The 22282-nt window shown below is 46.8% G+C and overlaps 1 protein-coding gene across 4 annotated transcripts in view; it reads left to right on the forward strand.

Annotated features, from left to right (window-relative positions):
• LOC119965744 (cadherin-6-like) overlaps positions 1–22282 on the forward strand; it is a 206715-nt gene that overhangs the window by 31588 nt on the left and 152845 nt on the right. The gene's annotated exons all lie outside the window — the stretch shown is intronic.

The raw sequence follows: 22282 nt of genomic DNA on the forward strand, positions 1-22282 counted from the left end.
TAAAATCCTGGGATTCAACTTGTAAAATAATAGTTTAGTTATAGTTTACACTTCCACGTTCTAACTACGGCAGCACGGTAGCACAGTGGTTAGCACGGATGCTTTACAATGCCAGCACATTCTCCCCCGTGTCTGCGTGGGTTTCCTCTGGGTGCTCCGGTTTCCTCCCACAGTCCAAAGATGTGCAGGTTAGGTGGATTGGCCATGGTGAATTGCCCTTAGTGTCTAAAAAGGTTAGGTGGGGTTATTGGGTTACGGGGATAGGGTGGAGGTGTGGGGATTAAGTGGAGTGCTCTTTATAAGGGCCGGTGCAGACTCGATGGGCTGAATGGCCTCCTTCTGCACTGTAAATTCTATGTTCTAACTCCTGCAAATTCGAAGCTGTACAAAACTTTGCTGCTGGTGTCTTAAGCTGCGACAGATATCAATCACCCCTGTGCCCATTACCTACAACGGCTTCATATTGAGCAACATATTGATCTTAAAATTCTTATTCCTGTCTTCTAGTCGCTCCATGGCCTTCCCCCACCCTACCTTCGGGCCAAAAGGGGCAGGAATTCCCTTCCAGATCCGACAATGAAAGTCGCAATAGATCCTGTCCCATACTTCACATACACGTTCTGTCCCATGAGAGCCTACTGCCTACCACCTACCCACCCCCTCCCCAAACTTACTCACTAGGAATAGCCTTGCATCCTGTCAGACAAACATTCACTGCTCCACCCAGTCAGTCCCTGCCACCATCTCCCCAGCCTCAGCCCCAGCTCGTGCTTTCAAGCAGACACTTGACCAGAGGTAATGACCCAGACTGGAAAACTATTTTCCACATTTGAAAAGTCAGCAACATGTTTGCAGAGCAAGAAGTCGTATCAACAAATAATACTTCTTAATCAATGTTATTAATCAAGTCCTCATTAATTCTTAACAACCTCTTTCCTTTAGACTGGTTTTTAGTAAATGGGGGAATCAAAGTTTATCAGGATAAGATGGGGAAAGTGAAGTTGAGGATTATCACATCATGATCAGTCATGATCTCGGTGAGTGGCGAAGAAGACTCAATGTGCGAAATGGCCTATATCTTTACTGCGTGTTATGGTCTTGTGGTCCTTATGTTTTCTTATCAGATGTTACACATTTGAGGTTAAACTATCCTCGCCCCGAAACAACCCCAAACATATGGAGGAGGGTGTGCAGGGGAGGGGCTGGCTTTTTTGTTTGTGGGCCCGCAGTGCAAAAATGAACCTCGCTCTTAATTTTCATTTCTATTTGCATTCAAATAGGAGAGGTGCATAATGGTGGCTGATTCAATATTTCTCAGTTTATCACAACAGTCAAAATTTCTCCCATTAGATGTGGATTAGATGTGTAGAAAATGCTGAAACCAGATTGCCTCTGACCCAAGGTCCTTAGGTCCCTTTGGGAGTTCAGATCAAGTCCAGAGTTCTGTTCTGGTCACCCTATTACAGGAAGGATATTGTTAAACTAGAAAGAGTGCAGAAGAGATTTACCAGGATGCGACCAGGACTTGATGGTCTGAGTTATAAGGAGAGGCTGGTTAGGCTGGGACTTTTTTCCCTGAAGCACAGGAGGCTTCGGGGGGATCTTGTTGAGGTCTATAAACTAATGATGAGCATAAATGAGGTCGATAGTCAACGTCTTTTCCCAAAGGTCGAGAAGTCTAGAAATAGAGGGCATAGGTTCAAGGTGAGAGTGGAGAGATACAGTAGAGACCAGAGGGGGAATTTCGTCACCCAGAGAGTGGTGAGCATCTGGAACGGCCTGCCAGAGGCAGTGGTAGAGGTGGGTGCAAATTTTTCTTTTAAAAAGCAGTTAGCCAGTTACATGGGCAGGGTGGGTATAGAGGGATAGGGGCCAAATGCGGGCAAGTGGGGCTAGCTTAGTGATAGAAACTGGGCAGTATAGACCAGCTGGGCCGAAGGGCCTGTTTCCGTGCTGTAAACATCTACGACTCTATGACTCAGAGCTATTTTCGATTTAGAAGATCCAGATTTTGAGGGCTGACTGAACTCATGGTGTCGATTTGCCTTTGCTCAGATTTCTTCCGCCTTGTTGCCCAGCATTCTGGGTTACAAAGTGCAGTGCATTAGTTCCCAGTCAAACACCTGCGCAATGAGTGAAGATTGTGTCACAGAATTCAGGATGGGCAAGTTGCAAGCAAAGGTTTATGGGTCTCTACAGGGAAAAACATATGATATTGTGCAGTTGCCTTCTCGATCCAGTATTCATGTCACTCGTTTAATGATCAGACAAATGAATAGCGCCTAAATAATTTACAAATTCTATCTGAATGCTTGAAATGTGAAGTTTGGTTTAATAGACCCCTGGCAGCCATGCGAAAAAGGCTTTTATATTTCTGCAGAGGTATGTGGATGTCACTTTGGGAATGGCTCAAATGTCAAAGTATCTGAAATTAGTAGGGTTGTTATGCATTTAGTGGTGATTCAAGGGTAACTCAGGGTATCGATTAAAAGCAGTTTCTGCATTTCTCTATAAAATGCAGATGCTATTAAGCACAGTGTTGAAATCAATGCCAGGGATTACAACATCCATATTTCAGCATCACAGACAAGGCAGCTTGAAATTACACCACAGACTCCTGCGGAATTTCACTGCTTTGTAATTATGCCGCTGCTTGAGAACCCACTATTTTCAAATCTTTCGCAGCAAAATGTGAAAGCATTAATTTTAAACGTTGGGGCTTGTGGTGACTGTGCTGAGTTTGGATGAGCACAAGCAGCCAGCGTGCAAACGAGACGCACGATGCACTGGCGCTCAAATGCGGCACAGACGAGAGATGCAGGCTGTTGGGAGGATTATGTGCTCCCCTGGTCTCATTGGGAAAATGCTGCTGCCTCTGCAGTTGGAGGAAGCAATGCGGAGAGGAAATAAGATTCGAATAATCCAGGTGGAAGATATCCTTGAGTTTCCTTGCAACACATCTGGGGGTAAAGGAATAATTTGGCAAAGCTAACAGTTGAAAAATTAAATGTTAAGGTGGGGTCCATGATAGATTGGTACGCAGGAGGGATTTGACGTGTGCAACAATGGTGCCTGTGGCTGGAAGTTTGTGAATAATGGGAGCCAGCGGGAGGAATGGTGAGGTGATTGAGTCGGGAGTGTTTCCCGAGCGGAGGGGATGAAGCTGGGGCAATTTTGAATGATGTTGGAAGCAAGTGGACTTACCAACGGAGAGGTTTTGGGTTCGTTCGTAAGCTCGGCAAAGCTTGGATCAGGACACCAAAGTTGTGAATATTCTGGTTTGCCTGAGAGGGTGGCTGGGGAGGGGGCAGAGTCAGGCGTAAAGGGACCAGAGATCGTGACGAGAGCCAGTTTGGTCTTCTGAATTATGCTGCCTGTCTGCGAACAAACCAATGCTGTGGTTGATTCCGGAAGCTGGTGTGGGTGGGTCTCGTATTTTAATGTGCAAATATCCTTACGCCTGCTCCACATACAGATAAAGGACGCTGCTTGTTTAGTGTGGATGTTGAGATCCTGCCGTAAACACAGCGAGTGTGCACTTTCAGTCAGAAATGTGTGCAACCTTTCTGCCTCCCATCTTGGGGCCTTAAGGAACTCCAAAGCATTGAAATGAATTCTTCACCCACCCCAGTTTAACCCCAAATATGACCTGGCTGATGGCATTGGAGGACTTAGCAGTTTCTAAAATTCAGAGTGGGCGCCGTGAGAATATAATTAACGCCAGCACCTCACACCACACAAAGTGAACTGGATCACATTGGCATTTTCTTCATCCAGGAGTGTCAGAATGAATTTGAAATCAAAGCTATTCTCATTTTGGTCATCCGCCTGTCATCGAAGGAATGGATTTGGCATTTCCATTGGAAATTTCCATGGCATTTGGGGCAGCACGGTGGCAGGGCAGTTAGCACCGCTGCCTCACGGTGCCAGGGAACCCGAGTTCAATTCCGGCCTTGGGTCACTGTCTGTGCGGCGACTGCACGTTCTCCCCGTGTCTGCGTGCGTTTCACCTCCACAATCCAAAGGTGTGCAGGTTAGGTGGATTGGCCATGATCAATTGTCACTTAGTGTCCAAAGATGTGCGGGTTAGGTGGGGTTGGGGGGATAGGCGGGGGAGTGGGCCTGGGCAGACTCCTCTTTCAGAAGGTTGGTGTCGACTCAATAGGCTGAATGGCCTCCTTCTGTGCTGTAGGGTTCTACGATTCTTTTTAAAAATAAATTTAGAGTATCCAATAATTACTTTTTCCCAATTAAGGGGTAATGTAGCGTGGCCAATCCACCTAACCTGCATATCTTTGGGCTGTGGGGGTGAGACCCACACAGACACGGGGAGAATGTGCAAACGCCACACGGACAGTGATCCAGAGCCGGGATTCGAACCCGGGTCTTCAGCGTCGTAGTCCCAGGGCTAACCACTGCGCCACGTGCCGCCATGATTCTTTGCTTCTCTAGCCCCCTTCCCCTAGCGGGTTTCCCGGCGGCGCAGGTGGCTTGTACTTGACCGACAGCGGGATCATCCTGTGCCACTCATGTCCAGAATGTTTTGCATGGCTCGTTCGCCTAGCCAACATGGAGCCCGTCACGGAGGGGTCACCTTCAGGGGAACAAGAAGACCCTGTCGGCACCAAGGGCCGGAAAAGCCTGTTCATATATTATTTGGTACAAGGTTCTGGTCACAAGGGTTGGGGATAAAAGACTCTCATGAAGCGTGCACAAATTTATTTACCCACGACATCAAGCATTACATTTCAAAATGGCCACTCAGCATTTTGATGCAGGTTTTCCTGCATTTCAATTGAGTTCCATCTGAAAGTTAAAGAAAAAACTCCACTTACCCCCAGCCTAGACCATTGTTTTTTTTGCCGAAAGCGATGTTTTGACATGTCCTTACAACAAAAATGAACCAGTTATAGTGTTATGCTGATATTTCACAAGTGTGGCCTTGGGATCTACAACATACTGTCTGAGGATATGACTGTGTTCTGTTCAAAACATTATAAAAAGCAGCAACCTACCACTTAGATTTAAAGAGATTTGCTACTTGTGACTACACAAGCACCTTTACAACCTTAGCAGCAGGGCTGAGATGGCGGGCAATTCTTTAGTGGACAGAAAGGACAGGCAGAGTTTGCATTTATGGTCCCTTAGGCTGACACAGCGCTTAAAAGACAGCACCCTTAACAGCATCGCTTATCCTCAACACTTCACTGGAAGTAGCAGCCTAGATATTTGTGCTTAGTTTCTGGAGTGGTACATGAACCCACAACCTTCCAACTCAGAGATGAGAATGGTACTCACTGAGCCACAACTGAGTAGATACTGCAGGTATAATGTAGCTACTGCCCGAAGCTTCACACAGAGAACAGGGCGGCACGGTGGCACAGTGGGCTAGCACTGCGGTCTCGTAGCGCCAGGGACCCGGGTGAATCTGGCCTTGGGTGACTGTGTGGACTTCTCCTCGCGTCTGTGTGGGTTTCCTCCGGGTGCTCCGGTTTCCTCCCACAGCCCAAAGATGTGCAGGTTAGATGGATTGGCTGTGCTAAATTGTCCATTAGTGTCGAAAGATGTACGATGAGGTGGATTGGCCTTGATTAATGTGCAGGGTTATAGGGTTGGTGAGTGGACCTAGGTAGAGTGCTTTTCTGGTGGGCCGGTGCAGACTCGATGGGCTGAATGGCCTCCTTTTGCACTGTAGTGATTCAGTGGAGAGAACCCAATATTGCTATCGCACTCTGTACCTTGAATCAGCTGCAGTTTTATTCTATATAATGGTAGATGGAATGAAACTCACAGCCACATGACTCCATCCCCTCTCCTGCTATCCCTATACCTTTGTACCACTCAGAATATATTCACATATGCTTTTCCAGATCCTACACAGAACCCTAGCTTTTGCTTTTCTCGAGATTCCCGCCTCTCATTGAATTCTCTAAGTGTGATCACTGAATCCCTGTGGTGAATGTTAAGTATGCCTGGATTCACAGCCAAAGGAGTTCTGCAATGTTTCTGCATGTGTGCATGATGTCTGATATTGCAGGCGTTTGGGAGAACGGCCCATAATTGTGGCAGAGATTCGTGTTAATATTTTTTAAAAAGCCTGTTCACATTGCAGAGTGTCACTTCGCCTCAGTCGTGAACCTCTCTTTATGGTTCAGGGACGAGGAAGAAAGATGTAGGAGCAGCATGGGGCCGAGCTGATGTTTTATTTACCATTGTGTACTCTCATTAGTGGAAACATTTGCAAGAAGTGTGCCGTTGTTGAATACCATTGCCTTTAAATGGTGTAGCTGAACATGCATACTCCACCGGGCTGTTACTGATAACGTTAGAAATAGGAGCTAGACTTGGTTATTTGGCTCTTCAATTCCGCTCTACCATTCGCTTGGATCATAGCTGATCTTCCGGACGGCATGGTGGCGCAGTGGTTAGCACTGCTGCCTCACGGCGTCCAGAACCTGGGTTCGATCCCAGCCCACAGTCACTGTCCGTGTGGAGTTTGCACATTCTCCCCATGTGTGTGTGTGTGGGCCTCACCCCCACAACCCAAAAAGATGTCCTGGATAGGTAAACTGGCCACGTTAAATTAGAAGAATTAAGCTGATCTTCAACCTCAAACCCACTCTTCTAAACTAGCCCCTTGTTTTTTGTTACATTTTATTGGAGCTCTATAATCTGTCAATATGCATAGTGACGATAAGGATCCATAAACCTCGGGCAGAGAATTCCAAAGATTCACATCCCTTTGAGTGAAGAAACCGCCCCTGCCAATCCAAAATGCCTGACCCCTGTTCTGAAATTGTAACCCACACCCCCCCACCAAAAACTCCTAATTCTAGACTCCCCAGCCATCGTCCCGGAATTCACCCTGCTCAGCCACAGAATGCGATTGTCCATTTCTGAAAAAATGGACTGGAAAATGTGAACGGAATAATTGCTGAGATGCCTCAAAGTAAAAGCGGTCATCTTGTGAGTGATTTTACCCTTTATTCCTCAGTAATAAATCTCCCCAGTCAAATCCAGCACCATCACAATGCATTAACACAGCTCAAAGAAAACTGCTGACGCCATTCTGACAACATTGATTGTGCTCAAGCATGGTGAAACTTCAGTTTTCATCAGGCGTACATTGCAATGAACTGATTAGAAAACCTTCCAGGTGAAATCCTTTCCCGGAAAAAACTTTTCCACCAGGAGGAAACTTTGAAAGATATCGTTTTTTTAAAAAAACATGCAAAAACTGCGGAAAGGCAATCCTGACCTTGGTCGATGGTGAGGGACAGATGATTGCGAATGGCCTCTTTGCTTCACCTCTTCAATACAAAGAAAAATGAGCAGAGATACAAACTGAGCAGCTGGCCCACTGACACTTGTTGTAAACCATTGCAAAATGTCAGAATTACCTTCCATAAGAGAAATCTTAATAGTTCGATTTGCTCAAGAGCTGGGACATTATACGTTGTCTGTGTGGTGAATCACGTATTGCTACTATATATATATTTACCGTTATTCATCCTACTGTTATCCACCACTGTATATATGTTCACTGTTGTTCTTATTCACTTTTACTTACTGCTGTTGTGCTGATGCTTCTGTTGGCTCAGCCCCTCGGGGGAGGTATATAATTGGCAGACCTGTGGCCAGCTCTCAGTGCGGGAGCAGCAGCAGGCTGGCATACTTCTTAGTTTATTCAAACCACTGTTCTCTTCAGCAACTCGATTCGTGTGAATTGATGGTCCATCAGTCTGTGACTTGAAAGTCGTGTCATCCCCTGTACTGTTTTCAACAACATTTTGAGGAAGGGACAGGCAGCATTTACCATACGGCAGCACAGTGGTTAGCACCAGGGACCCGGGTTCAATTCTGGCCTTGGGTGACTGTCCCTGTGGAGTCTGCACTTTCTCCCAGGGTCTGCATGGGTTTCCTCCGGGTGCTCCGGTTTCCTCCAAAGATGAGCAGGTTAGATGCAAAATTGCCCCTTTAATGTCCAAAAGGTTAGGTGGGGCTACTCGGTTATGGGGATAGGGCGGGGGAGCGGACCGAGGCAGGATGCTCTTTTAGATGGTTGGTGCAGACTTGATGGGCCAAATAACCTCCTTCTGCACTACAGGGATTCTATGGTTCCTTTCTTTTAATGTTTTCAATTAAGAGGCAATTTAGCGTGGCCAATCCACCTACCCTGCACATCTTTGGTTTGTGGGGATCAGACCCACGCAGACACAGGGAGAATATGCAAACTCCACACAACAGTGACCTGGGGCTGGGATCGAACCCGGGTCCTCGGCAGCGTGAGGCGGCTGTGCTAATCACTGTGCCGCCTTGCCGCCCCGGCAGCATTCCTGGTACCTGTTTAGTCAGTGACTTTTGGTGATCACTGATTCATATGTTTCCCCAACCCTGTGCATCATGGCACAATGATACAGCTGCCAATGCTGAAACAAGAGACAAAACAGAAACACAAAGGAACATCCGATCCTGACCACAGATAGAGCAACATGTTTAGCATAATTGAAAAAAGAAGAAAATAACTTCTATTTATGTAGCGCTTCTGAATATCACTGGAGTCTCAAAGCACTTTTCAGCCAAGGAATTACCTTTGATGTGTAGCCACTGTTGTAACATATGAAACTCAGCAGCCAATTTTCACACAGCAAACCCCCACAAACAACATTGTGATATTGACCTGATCGTCTGTTTTTTAATGTTAATTGAGGGGTAAACATTAGCCTGGGCAGCAGCGATAACTCTCTGTTCTTCGAGATAGTGGTGCGAGTTCGCTCACATCAATCCGAGCAAGTAGGCAGGGTCTCAGTTTAATGTATCGTGAAAAATGTGGCACCTATGATGGTGCAACACTCCCACTGTACAGCATTGGATTGTCAACCTTCATTTCTCTGCTCAAGGTTTGAACCCACAGCCGCTGAAAATGGTTCTGTTTGTTAATGGCTCCCTTGCAAACCAAGACAGGTCCAAGTTTTGATTTGTACACAATGCTGAGCGTGCTGATCTCCATCGGAATGGCAGTGAATCTGTTAAAATCTCCCTGGGCTAGGTAGAGGAGAGGTTAGCCAGGGTTCCTCTTTCTGCTTGCAATTTAGTGGTTTGATAACAAGTTGGATGGCTGTAGAAGCTGGATGAAATCGGAAATGGGCGTCTATGTGATGCCCACCAAGGTTACATATAATTTTACAGTGCAGAAGGAGGCCATTGGGCCCATCGAGTCTGCACCCGCCCTTGGAAAGTGCACCCTACCTAAGCCCAGCCTCCACCCTTACCCCGCAACCCCACCTAACCTTTTTGGTCACTAAGGGCAATTTAGCATGGCCAATCCACCTAACCAGCACATCTTTGGACTGTGGGAGGAAACCGGAGCACCCGGAGGAAACCCACGCAGACACTGGGTGAACATGCAGACAGTGACCCAAGCCGAGAATCGAATCCGGGACCCTGGAGCTGTGAAGCAACAGTGATAACCAATGTGCGACAGTGTAATATGTTTGTATCTAATTCAGTGTAGTGTAATAAATTAGCATTGTTAATTAAACACAGCTTGCTGTTCTTTGTTAGCACTACAACCTTCACCATCCTGAAAGATCTAAAACAAAGAACACAACATGGTACTAGGTGTATTTTGCCCAAGGATTTTAGTTAGGTTTAATTAGATTAGCATGAAGATCGTCAAAAAAAAACTGTCGAGAAGGAAAAAGTCTTTGTGGAGAAAAAACCCATCTCACTCTCCAAGCCAGTTGCATCTATTCCATCAGATTCACCTTCCAGGTTAACACTTGAAGAATGGCCCCATGGGCAGTGTTCAGATGGCAGCAGATATCCCCCCCTTGAATTATTGTTATCATCATTGGCTGCCTTTAGGAAAAAGGATGAGAAGACTTGATTGGACAAAATACCACCCATGAAAGTCAAGGCACAAACCCAATGTCAGGGCACCCATTCCAAACCTCACTGTTGAAGATTTTCTACCTAACTTCGAGTGGGATTTTCCAGCCCTTCCTTTCGGTCGGAACTTCCAGTCCCGCCAAAGGCCCCCTGCCCCCGCCAGAGCCTGCTCCCCGGCGGAGAGATGGGCGTCGCAGACTTGGGCAGGACTGGATGATCCCACAGGCAGCCAATGGCGGGCCATGTCCGCTGCCAGTAAAAATGCTGCAGGTAGGCTGGAAAATCCCGCCAAAAAAAATTGTTTCTAACATTATTTGTGTGAACATAAAACAAAAATGCTGGGCTGGACTCTCCGCCGGCGGGATCCTCTGTTTCACATGGCAGCGCACTCATGCCAGCGAATTTCCAGACGGTATGGGTGTGCCCACAACGCGAAACCCCATTGGCCGGCTGGTGGGATGGAGGTCCCGTGGCCGGCGAAGGCGCACCAAAAAATGTGGAGAAGGAAAGGAGGTGCAAAGATGGGACTAAAATCAGAGTAAAAGCAGCTAAGGGTTGCAAGTTTCACAGGCAGTACAATACTTCATATTTAACTATCTACACCCACCTGTGATCATATAAAGCTACACACAGATCCTGACCATTGTATGCAAGTGTCGACTCAAATTTCAATGGGACACTTGGGAAAAAAACTACATCGAAGGAACCTGGCAGGAACGTGACAAACTGCAGCCAGCCCATCTGCAGTCCCTTAATCAGCCTTGTACAAACTTTTATAGTGTTCACTTAACAGCGTTTGAATCCTTAATGGGACACAGATCTACATTTTAACTGAGGAACAGAGCGTTGTGTGTTACATTGTATAACATCCCTGCTCTTGTGAAGCAGGGGCTCATGGATCATGGGGAGCTAGTTAAAATGATGCATTTAATGCATATTTCTCACCTGTCACACTTCAGTTGGCACATTTATTCCTTTCAGCGAGTAGGAGCAAATAGAACTCCCAAAGGAGCACAATGTGCAAGAGGCAGGGGGGGTAAGTTCTCATCGTCAATGCCATTGTGGCATTCCAGACGAGTTGAACCTATCTCATTCCCATTACGTTGATTTTCAGATTGTCAAAAAAGTTGATTGGGTTCGATAAATGCAGGTGATCTTCGCCAGCAGAAAATTGCAAGAGAGTGAAGAGGAAAATCTATCGCAAAGTATCCTCCGCTTTTTAGTTGGCCCCTGTGTTAACTCAACCAGTGTTTAACAGGGATGTGTTGGCAGCAGAATAACGCGTTGGTCGGAGATTTCCTCCGCGCAGAATCCACTCCCCCCCCCCCCCCCCCCCCACTGTCATTCCGCTGTGTGTACAGTTGGAATTTGGATTTGCCCAGCACTTTCAGCAAAAGTTACAGCAGCAAAGTGGGTGCCACTCAGAGAAAATGTTCCCGGATGTTGGGCGGGAATATCCAGTCCCCCAGCCGCGTGTTTCTCGGCGGCGCACCCGATCATTCGCAGCAGAATTCTGCCTTCCCGCCGCTTGTCAATGGGAATGCCACCGGGCGCTGCCGACGGGAAAATTGAATCGCAACAACCAGAAAATCCCGGTGTTTTACGTGGTATCCATTCCTGCCCTTTTGCAATATTCCATCCTCTAACTTACTGGGAACAGTCCCAGCAGAAATCTGCCAGATTATTCGATTTGGCAAATCACATTGCACAAAGTCGGCGGGGAATTGCAAACAACGGTAAAAAGGTAGGGGGGGCTTCAAGGGTATTGGCCGCTTAGACCTTCGTTCACAGAAACCGAGGGCACAAATTGACTGCGCCACTGTGCTTTTCCTCTCTAGCCACATTTATTATCAAATAATGTCAGGCTCACTCTATCTGCTGTCATATTTAGTCATATTAACTGTGCTGCTGCATCAGCAGTCAGGGCCTAATGCACTTCTGTGACAAAGAATTTCATGCAGTAGAAGATAGACAGAGCAAAGCTTTTAGTCAAACTATCTTTTGATTTCTTTTGTTGATAGTGTTGTTAGGAACAAGAAAGGTCTCATTTTGTTTGCCTCCATTTCTAAGTGAATTGTAATGACATTAGATCTGCAGGCAGACTGCCTTGAAGCGAGTAAATTGCTGGTAATATCCTTAACCATGTGCATTTTACCATTCCAGTTCTGCTTCTTACATAATTAGCATGCTTCAGCCGTGGTACAAGCTAGTTAAATGCAAGTCCTGGGTTGAACAATTGCTCCCTCTTTTTTTTGCCTGGATGTCTTGCATGTAATATCTGACTATAAATATTGTGACCTTTTCAGATGCTGAATATTAATAGAGACATTAATATGTGTCAAATATTCTTGACAGCGTGAGCTATGAGTTAAACCGTCACAAGTGATTGATTGCTGCAAAATTTATGAAGACCTTTTTATAATGGAAAATGACAGGAAATTGGGTAAATCGCAGTAATTCTCTGAAAGACGCAGGATTTTGCCAGCAAGCTTGAGGGCCTCAACGATGGGACCAAATGTGAGCCTGCAGCCCGCACCTGCCAGCTGTGAGACGGATGGTATAATAGTCCAGGTGATGGCCTCCTACTGGGGGCCTTCGTGTCCACAGACCTAGTAAGGATGGTTGGCAGGTTCCGACTGCCAAAAGCCCAATCAGAGGGCCAGCAGCCCTGGAGTCTCGGCAGCCCCCACCAGGAGAGGTTAGTGTTGCTGAGGCATTCTGGGGACCCGAAGGGCACCTCAACACGGTGGCTTCCTTGTTGACCAACACCGAATATACCTGAAGTCGTAGGGAACTCCAGGGTGAAGGTGAGACCCCCCTCCACAAGATCAGACGTGGTTCCAATTGCGGCCTTCCATCACAAACCCCATCGCTGGGGGTGGAGAGTCTGGACGCCTCCAATGATGCTGGCAGTCACGACGTGGCAGGGTGGGGATGGGTGGGGGTTGGTAGCCAGGGGTGGGGGGGGGGAATGGGGGGCATCAATCCGCCGGTGGGGATGATCTGCAAAGACTGCACAACCTCTCCTAATTGAGGCCTTAGCCACCTTAATTGGCTGCCCAGCTCCATGAATGGACAAGCCAATGCTGTTCCCAACCCATTCTTGGAAAATTTCCCCGGCAGCGCAAATGTGTCAAGGAGCAGAGATAATCCAGCCCCATGTTTCGCTTTTTAAGATATTCAAATGCTCATTAAATCTGTGATATTCCCAAAGTTGGACTTTATTTTGCCACCATTGCCCTGACCTATAAGATGCCTTAATAATTAAGATTCAAATTATAATGGCACATGCATAACATGGATACACTTATTGCATATAGAACATGACATTTTGATCAGACTAAATAGCTCATCAAATAAAGAAGAAAACTATTGCAGCGCTATGGGAAAGATTAGGGGACTAACTGCATAGCTCTTTCAAAGAGCAGGTATATACATAGTGGCAGAATTTCCCCCCAAAATGGCAAAGTGTCAGGTTCTGATTGGAAACTGACCGGTTTCTTCCCAGAGAAACAAACAGGTTTTCAGTCGAGACTATCCCGCACTTTGCTACTTTTTAGAAACGTGTTTTGTGCCACCATTAAGAGGGGTGGGGCCTAAAGAGGCGAGCAACCCCAGCTCTTGCGAAAATGAAGTTGAAGCCATCCACCCCTCATCATCACAGGCATCGGAGCATTAGAAGCCCACCATTGCTGGCATAAGGTAAAGCCCCCAATGGGGGTTCCTTAAAATACAGGCCCTGGTCCCACCCTGGCAACCCAGTCATGCCAACCTTGCAGTGCCATCTTGACTGGTGTCAGGTTGGCACTGACCAGGGTGCCATGGGACTGGTCAGGGCATTGCCTGGCCATGTCCCTCACCAACTTTACTCACCGCTGAGCCCCCAGTGTAGTCATCGCAATTGTTTTCCATTTTTGGAAATCTGCGGTGATTCCCACCGGCATTACCTCACGCCGTGGGGGGTTGGCGCGGGGATGTATGGCGAACACAGGAGCAACAGCGTAAATCCATTTTTGAATATTTGAATACTAAATGCATGGTAATCAGGCTCATGATCTTGCTGGCTGAACCTGAGTATGTCAGTGGGAAGGGCTCGGGAACAATGTGTTCTGGGTTCTTACTGGTGCAAGTCCCATTATGGCCCTCTCGCAAGAGTTAAGGCCATAACGGGATTTGTGTCTGTGGTGAATGTAACATGGTAATTCACACTGTATCTTTGTAAGCGCAGTAGCGTTATCCGACCACTAGGGGGAGTACCTCTGGGAATGCTCAGGAGCTTGTACAGGGCTCCACCCTTGGCTCCGCCCACGACTCCTCCCCCTTGTGCTGCTGTATAAATACCCTTGTCCAGAGTCAGCCTGCAGTTCACCGAGAGTTCATCAGCGGGTAACAGGCTGGCTCTGTAATGAGTAGATTAAAGCCCATATTCATATCGGAAAACACATGTCTGGTGAATTGATGGTTCCATCAGTGTCCACGGTGAACGTGCCCTGAAAATCACCCCCAATGGGTTGAATGGCCTTCTTCAGTGCATTCTGTGCAGCTCAATCCTCCCACAGTCCTTTCACTGTTTACTCCATCATCTACGCAAAGCTGTATGCATTCCTGGGAGAAATCTTTATCTTGTCACCTTTCTATAACCTGCCACTGAATGGGGAATACTCAGAGGTAAGGAGCATCTCCATTATCTAATTCAGCTCTTTAAATGTCAAACATGCTTATGCTTCATTGGCCGCTGATGATAGTCAATCACAGAATGTCTCATATCATCAGGTCAACATGAATGTAAACTATTGGGTGACGCTTCTTACTCTCATCTGCCCCTTCCGATTTAAAATCACATAGACCCAGGAGTGGGCCAAACCCAAAGTGAGCCTTGATGAAATCATTGGCTATAAAATTGTTCTTTTTGCTTTTTCTCTGCCAAACGTCTTCCTTACCCTCCTTTCCGAGATGTATCAATGTTTACTGGGTTAGTTTTCCACAGACGCCAGGTGGCTTCCTCAAGTGGTTATTAACCATGTGTGAACCTTGCCAGGGAGTGGTGCCAGGGTCCTTGAGAAGGAGGGTGACCTGAGCTGAGCCTGATTTTGCCCTGCTCTCTGCACAGCTCCTGAAGGTCTTTCTGGGCATTTAAGACTGAACTGAAGAGAAATGTCTTCACTCAGAGGGTTGTGAATTTTTGGAACTCGCTATCCAGGAGGCTGTGGATGCTCAGCCTGGAGTAGATTAAGACAAATGTTGGTAGTTTTTTGGGGGTACTCGCAAACAAAGTTGCCATAGTCCCAGTTGACCATAGGGTGCTTTCCCCTCTGTGGGGGATAGCTGACTGGTGGGGATTTAACCTGAGGGTCACCGCACCTCAGACGAGGGGCAAGGTTGAGAAGGCGGATCCTTCATGAATAACCTCAGCCGGTACAGGGATTGAACCCGCGCTGTTGGCTTCGCTCTGCAACACTCTACGGTCAGTAAATGTAAACTGGATCAGCTGTATCAATATCTGGGCTACAGCAGCAGGACATAGGCTGGGTAACCTGCAATTATAGAATCCCGAGAGTGCAGAAGGAGGCCATCCGGCCCATCGAGTCTGCACCAGCCCTTGGAAAGAGAACCATAATTAAGCGCACGTCTCCACCCCATCCCCATAACCCAATGACCCCAACTAATCTTTTGGACACTAATGGCAATTTAGCATAGCCAATCCACCTCACATCTTTGTACTGTGTGAGGAAACCGGAGCACCCGGAGGAAACCCACGCAGACACGGGGAGAAAATGCAAACTCCACACAGACAGTGACCCAAGCCGGTAATCAAACCTGGGACCCTGGAGTTGTGGGGCAGCAGTGCTAAACAGTGTACCACCATGCCGCCCATAACTGACTTAATTCCTGCTCATGTACAAGGCACCTGATGGGATATTCACCACTCACCGGCCTGATTGTAGTCACAATATTATTCAAAGGCCTGACAGAAAGTCTGTTCGAATGACAACTCTGACAAATGAATCAGTATCCACCTGCGAGGTTGAATAAACTCGGTTTGTTCTCACTGGAACAAAGGAGGTTGAGGGGCGACCTGATAGAGGCCTACAAAATTATGAGGGGCATAGACAGAGTGGATAGTCAGAGGCTTTTTCTCCAGGGTAGAGGGGTCAATTACTAAAGGGCATAGGTTTAAGGTGCGAGGGGTAAGGTATAGCGTAGATGTACAAGGCCAGTTTTTTACACAGAGGGTAGTGGGTGCCTGGAACCCGCTGCCGGAGGAGGTGGTGGGAGCAGGGACGATAGTGACATTTAAGGGGCATCTTGACAAATACATGAATAGGATGGGAATAGAGGGATAAGGATCCCAGAAGTGTAGAAGATTTTAGTGCAGCATGGTCAGCACAGGCTTGGAGGGCCGAAGGGCCTGTTCCTGTGCTGTACTTTTCTTTGTTCTTTGTTCCTCAGTCACCAGTAAACTACAGCTGGCCAGGGTTACTTCTACATCAACCCCGCCCCACTCCCAGAAGCTACCATAGACCAGGGCGCAAACTGCAACAAAACCTGCTGCCATCCTAATTTTCTTGAACTGCTCATTAACTTTTTTATAACACGTAGAACATACAGTGCAGAAGGAGGCCATTCGGCCCATCGAGTCTGCACTGACCCACTTAAACCCTTACTTCCACCCTGTCCCCATAACCCAATAACCCCTAATCTTTTTGGTCGCTAAGGGCAATTTAGCATGGCCAATCCACCTAACCTGCACGTCTTTGGCCTGTGGGAGGAAACTGGGGCACCCGGAGGAAACCCACGCACACACTGGGAGAACGTGCAGACTCCGCACAGGCAGTGACCCAGCGGGGAATCGAACCTGGGACCCTGGCGCTGTGAAGCCACAGTGCTATCCACTTGTGCTACCATGCTGCCATTTGATCTGACTTTAATTCATTTTACTGATAGCCTGCTGTTCATTTCCTCTAATCTATAAGAAAAAAATCTTCAAATCTGAAGTCTTTCCAGAAACTTTTAAACTTGGTGTTCACATCCTCTAGTTCTTCAAGTTCAGTTTCAAAGAAACAATCTTCTTGCTTCTAAATTATCTGGTATTGTCAGTGTGCCTGGATCACTTTCAGTCAGTTTTCTGCAATACAAAACACATATTAACTCTTTAAAAAACTCTAATTAAGAAAAAGTCTCACTAACTCGTAAATCTCGGATTAAAAATAGTCAACCCGACAGTGCAGAAGGAGGCCATTCAGCCCATCGAGCCTGCACCAACCCTCCGAAAGAGCGCCCTACCCAGGCCCACCCCGCCCTATCCCCGTACCTAACCTGCCCAACTTTTGGGCTGTGGGAGGAAACCGGTGCACCTGGAGGAAACCCACGCAGACACGGGGAGAATGTGCAAACTCCACACAGACAGTGACCCAGAGCCGGGATCGAACCTGGGACCTCGGCACCATGCGGCAGCAGGGCTAACCCACTGCACCACCGTTCCATCCCTCTGAACCCTTTACAATAGTTTGGAGATCCTTTTTTGAAGGGAAAATGCGCTCATTGTTCTGAATGCAGCCTTCTCTGCAAGTCGCAGAGGGTTGAAGTAATACATCTGAAACTAAAATAAAATGCATCCTACTGCTCGATTAGACAGGCGACTTCTAATGAATGATCAATAATTGCATCTATATCCATCTCCTTTTCCACCTTTGCTAATGGACATGCAGTCTTGTGCACATATTTTATCTTCCCTGTATCAATATGCATTAGCTCACATCGATTCGCATTAGATCCCATCTGCCATTACTTGGTCTATCCAATTAATTTCTCCGGATTCCTTTGAGTGCTATCAATCTCCGTGTTGTCATGACGACAGGGTTTCCGCTCGGAAATTGAGAATGAGGTGTGAGTAACAGATGTTGCTCCTCATCTGGAGTGATTGCTTTTTCCTTTATTTTTATATTTAAGGAGACGCTGATGCAGTTCAGTCAATTTCCTTCACCGAGCAATTTCCATTCTTGGACAACTTTCCCCCAAAACTCAAAATAAAAGCAAAATACCTTGTGTGCTGGAAATCAGAGAATTTACCGTGCTGAAGGAGGTCATTGGGCCCATTGAGTCTGCACCGGCCCTTGGAAAGAGCACCCGACTCAAGCCCATGTCTCCACCCTATCCCCGTAACCCCACTTAACCTTTTTGGAAACTGAGGGCAATTTATCATGGCCAATCCATCTAACCTGCACATCTTTGGACTGTGGGAGGAAACCAGAGCACCCGGAGGAAACCCACGCAGACATAGGGAGGATATGCAGACTCCACACAGACAGTGACCCAGCGGGGAATTGAACCTGGGACCCTGGCGCTATGAAGCGACAGTGCTATCCATTTGTGCTACCGTGCTCCCCTACAGTTAGGTAGGGTTGCAGGGCTAGGGTGGAGTCGTGGACTCACGTAGGGTGCTCTTTCCAAGGGCCGGTGAAGACCCTTGGCCCAAATGGCCTGTAAATTCTACGGGCCTATGATAGTGGACTGCTGGCAGTACCATTATGAACAAGAAACAGTAATTGGCCAATGTGAGAATGATTAACGTTTGTAGTATTGCAACCTTCTTGTAAAAGACATAACTAATGTCCCATCCCAGCCAGCAAAACAATTCAAATCTTGATAAATTAACTCTCGAGGGATGTTATTCCTCAGGTTACCAGGAATTAATGATACCTGAAACACGGCAGCAAGATTTTCTAACTTTGCAATTGCTAGTCAAAATGCAAATGCAATTTAATAGATGGCGTTTAGAATGTTGCTGGAAACAGCTGACGGAGGAGATATTCCCGTACTTCATCATGTCGCTAATAGATAGACTGTGACCGGAAGAAAGCTCCTTCTTCATCACCAGAAGTTTATGTTAATGTAATTTAACTGTATATTTGTTCAATAAAACACTTTGTGCCAGCATATCCAAGTGACTGTTTAGTGGAGCAGTTCTATTTTCCAATTTCCTTGCTTCTGCCCATGATCACATTGGTTTTTCCCTGGCGTACAAGATTCCTCTTAATGCTGAGCACTGGTGAATTGTTGGCCATGCTCCCACCGAGCCTGTGCACTCTGGCACTTTGTGGCAAAGGTCAATCAAAAGCTCAAATCCCAGATGATCGTTTCTGGTGCCTTTGCAAAACGTTCTTAGGTAGATGAATAGAGTTGGGTCACTATCCTCTAATTGAATGACGGAACATGCTCAGGAGGATGAATGGCCTGACTCCTGTTCCTGGGTGTTCCGGCTAATCAGCATGTCAATTGCTACACCCCCCCTCTCTTCAGGAAGGGCTGTACCCGAAGTTGAGTTTTGGTTTGGTTAGCATGACCGTGTACTTATCCACCAGCCTATCGGAAGGCCACCTTGCAAATGGTCAGAGTTTGTCTTGAAAAATAAATCCCATCAGAAAAACCACGAAAACAGATTAAAAAGAGGAAAAAAGGACGGGCATTTTTATTGCAGTTTCCACAACTAGTTTTCCGAGGTCTCCGATTAAATGCTGAATTGGATTGGATTTGTTTATTGTCACGTATACCGAGGTACAGTGAAAAGTATTTGGATTTGTTTATTGTCGCGTGTACCGAGGCACAGTGAAAAGTATTTTTCTGCGAACGGCTCAAACAGATCATATAGTACATGAAAAAAAAATAAGATAAAAAGAAAATACATAATAGGACAACACAAGGTCCACAATGTAAATACATAGAAATTGGCATCGGGTGAAGCATACAGGGGTGTAGCATTAATCAGGTCAGTCCATAAGAGGGTCGTTTAGGAGTCTGGTAACAGCGGGGAAGAAGCTGTTTTGATTCTGTCAGCCGTGAGTGTTCTTGCCTACAAACATGTTTTAAGTGGCCTGAATTAATCCACAGTGTACCCCTGGCATGGGCCGTTCGAGAGTGCGCATTTGGTTATTTTCGATTATCATAGGCAGCTGAAGCAATCCCTATTCCCAGCACTGCTATCCCAAGCCTGTCCAATTGAAAGTTGCTTGGCAGTGCAGCACAGACAGCGATCCAGAGCAAACTGTGAGCTGGTTTTCGCGTGCCCTACCTGCCAGGTTAATGCCACCACTGAAGACAGGAAGCATTTCAGAATTGGCCATGCGGGATTTGTCCTGAAACTATCCTGTTTGCCTTGCAGTTGTTTGTACAGAAAGCAACGTTTGTGCCTTGAATCAGTCACTTAAATATTCTACAGCTTGAGTGTGAAGTTCTCGGGACAGGTACGGTTGGTTATATGTTCAACCAGAGACATTGAGAAATAGATCTTCGTGAGCACAAAATGCACAATGCAGTTTTCAATACACTACATTGAGTCACTGCAGGTGATGTGTGCAAGAGTGTACTAGCTAATAACGTGCTGACCCCATGCACGCTTTCATATTATTACCCAGTGATTTCAAACACGGGAAAGCTGGAGTTCGAAATATCTCAGTCATTTGGCAGCCGCCAAGCTGTTGTCAGAATTGGTCAAAAATACACAGCTTAGTTTGGTTCTGTCAGCTGATCAGCAACATGAGGCAATTATAGTGCACGTCTAGAACTGGATTTTGTCGGGTTTTGCAGCTATTTGAGTTGCGAGAGTGCAGTATTACCTGGAGATTCATGGCACCGTGACTCCTGTTGACTAGTTCCTGAAGAAAGACCCAGTCCAATTATGGCAAACATTTGAAGGAATAAGTTCTGACATTTTGCAGCACTGAAGTTGTAATTGGAAAAAAAATGTGTGAAATTAAATCAGCCAAATGTTTAATTTGAAAATCACGGATGATGAAGAGAATAATATTTGAAATCCTTATTTGGAGTTGGGGCCATCAAATGTGGTTCCTGGAAATGCATTCATAAAAGGAGTTTAATTTCCATTGATGATGAACTATTTAACGTACCCACAGAGACTGTTGTTTTGTGCCTTGGTACAACAGTAAGGATTGTCTGACACAAAATTGGCAGTATCCAGCGAACAAACGTTCGGCCATTCTGATAGTCACGTGACCTGCGATCATGGAGTTCTTGACTAATCACAGCGAACAACCTCGATCAATAAGTCTACAAGAGACCCAGTCACGCGGTGTGGAAAACTCCCAGGGGTGGTGAGCTCTGGAAACAATGAGCGGGATTAACTGGCCTCGTCGTGCCCGATATGGGGACCCGACAAGGCCGTTGAATCATGCGAGAGGCTTCGCACGACATTCACGTCGCTTGAGACGTGCCGTGAGATTCAACTAAACCTCGTGAGACTTGGCGATCAGGATCTCACCCTCATTGGGCGTGGTCCAGATCAGCATATTTAAATAAGCCATTTGACTAATTTAAATATGTCTCCGCAGAATTCTCACGTGACCCAGGAACTGAGGGCCTCCCCAGTGAGGCCTTGCTTGGGTGTCGTTTAGTATTGGTTCGCACAAACATGGACCAGTCGTAACAGCACTTCTTTTGTGGGGGGGGGCGGGGGAGGTCTCGCAGGCCATCGGAGGTGCTGGGTGGTCAAACTCTGGGCCAGATGGTACGCTGGTACTCCCGCTGACAGATGGGCACCTTAGCATTGCCAGCCTGGCACCTTGGCTCTTCCATCCAGGCACCATGGCAGGGCTATCTCAGTGCATGGGTGGCACTGACAGACGGGCGTCCCAATCCGCGAGCAGTCTTCATGCACTGGCAAGGTGAGCTTATCAGTGCAGGAAATGATGTAAGTGTGGCCTTGATAGTGTGTTTCTCGCCGAGACTAGAAAAAATAGCAAAGTGCCATTGGCTATCAGGATGTCTCTCGGCACTGCAGCCACCGAGAACACCCCACTAAGCGTGCCCAAAAGTTGAACCAGATTTCTTTTCCCCGTTGAACCGCACCCTATTGGTCCAAAGTCACCTGATCCTCAGCCCGACCACACTCCCCGCATGTCAGACCTCAAAGTAACCACATCAAAACGATCCTTAACCCAGTCAAAATCAACCAGTTAATGACATAATGTACAAAGGCAGGTTTAGTGAATGTAGTAAGGGATCTGTTCGGGTTCATTCAAAGGCACTCGACGGAACGCTGTAAAAACAGCTGTGCTGGTGTCTCACTCTGGCTGCTTCACTTCGTCTGGGCAGAAAGGCGTTCCTGTTGCAGAACACCAAGTGGTTTTTTGATGTTAGTGTGGCAGCCTCCTGTGTGCGCGAGTCTTTATCAGACCAATTTGTACCATTTTCTGACTTCACCAGCGATATGCCAGAGACCACAGTACACACCCTTTGATAAATTGGCTCAGAGAAAACTCATTAAACAATTCAGCTCGCTCATACAGGAACAGCAATTGCAGTAACTTCCCTCAGCAATGACATTCAGGCAACTAACCACCTAACTATACCATCTGCCCAATTAGCATTTTTCAAA

Source organism: Scyliorhinus canicula, chromosome 5 (assembly GCF_902713615.1).
Source record: "Scyliorhinus canicula chromosome 5, sScyCan1.1, whole genome shotgun sequence".
Lineage (NCBI taxonomy): Eukaryota > Metazoa > Chordata > Chondrichthyes > Carcharhiniformes > Scyliorhinidae > Scyliorhinus > Scyliorhinus canicula.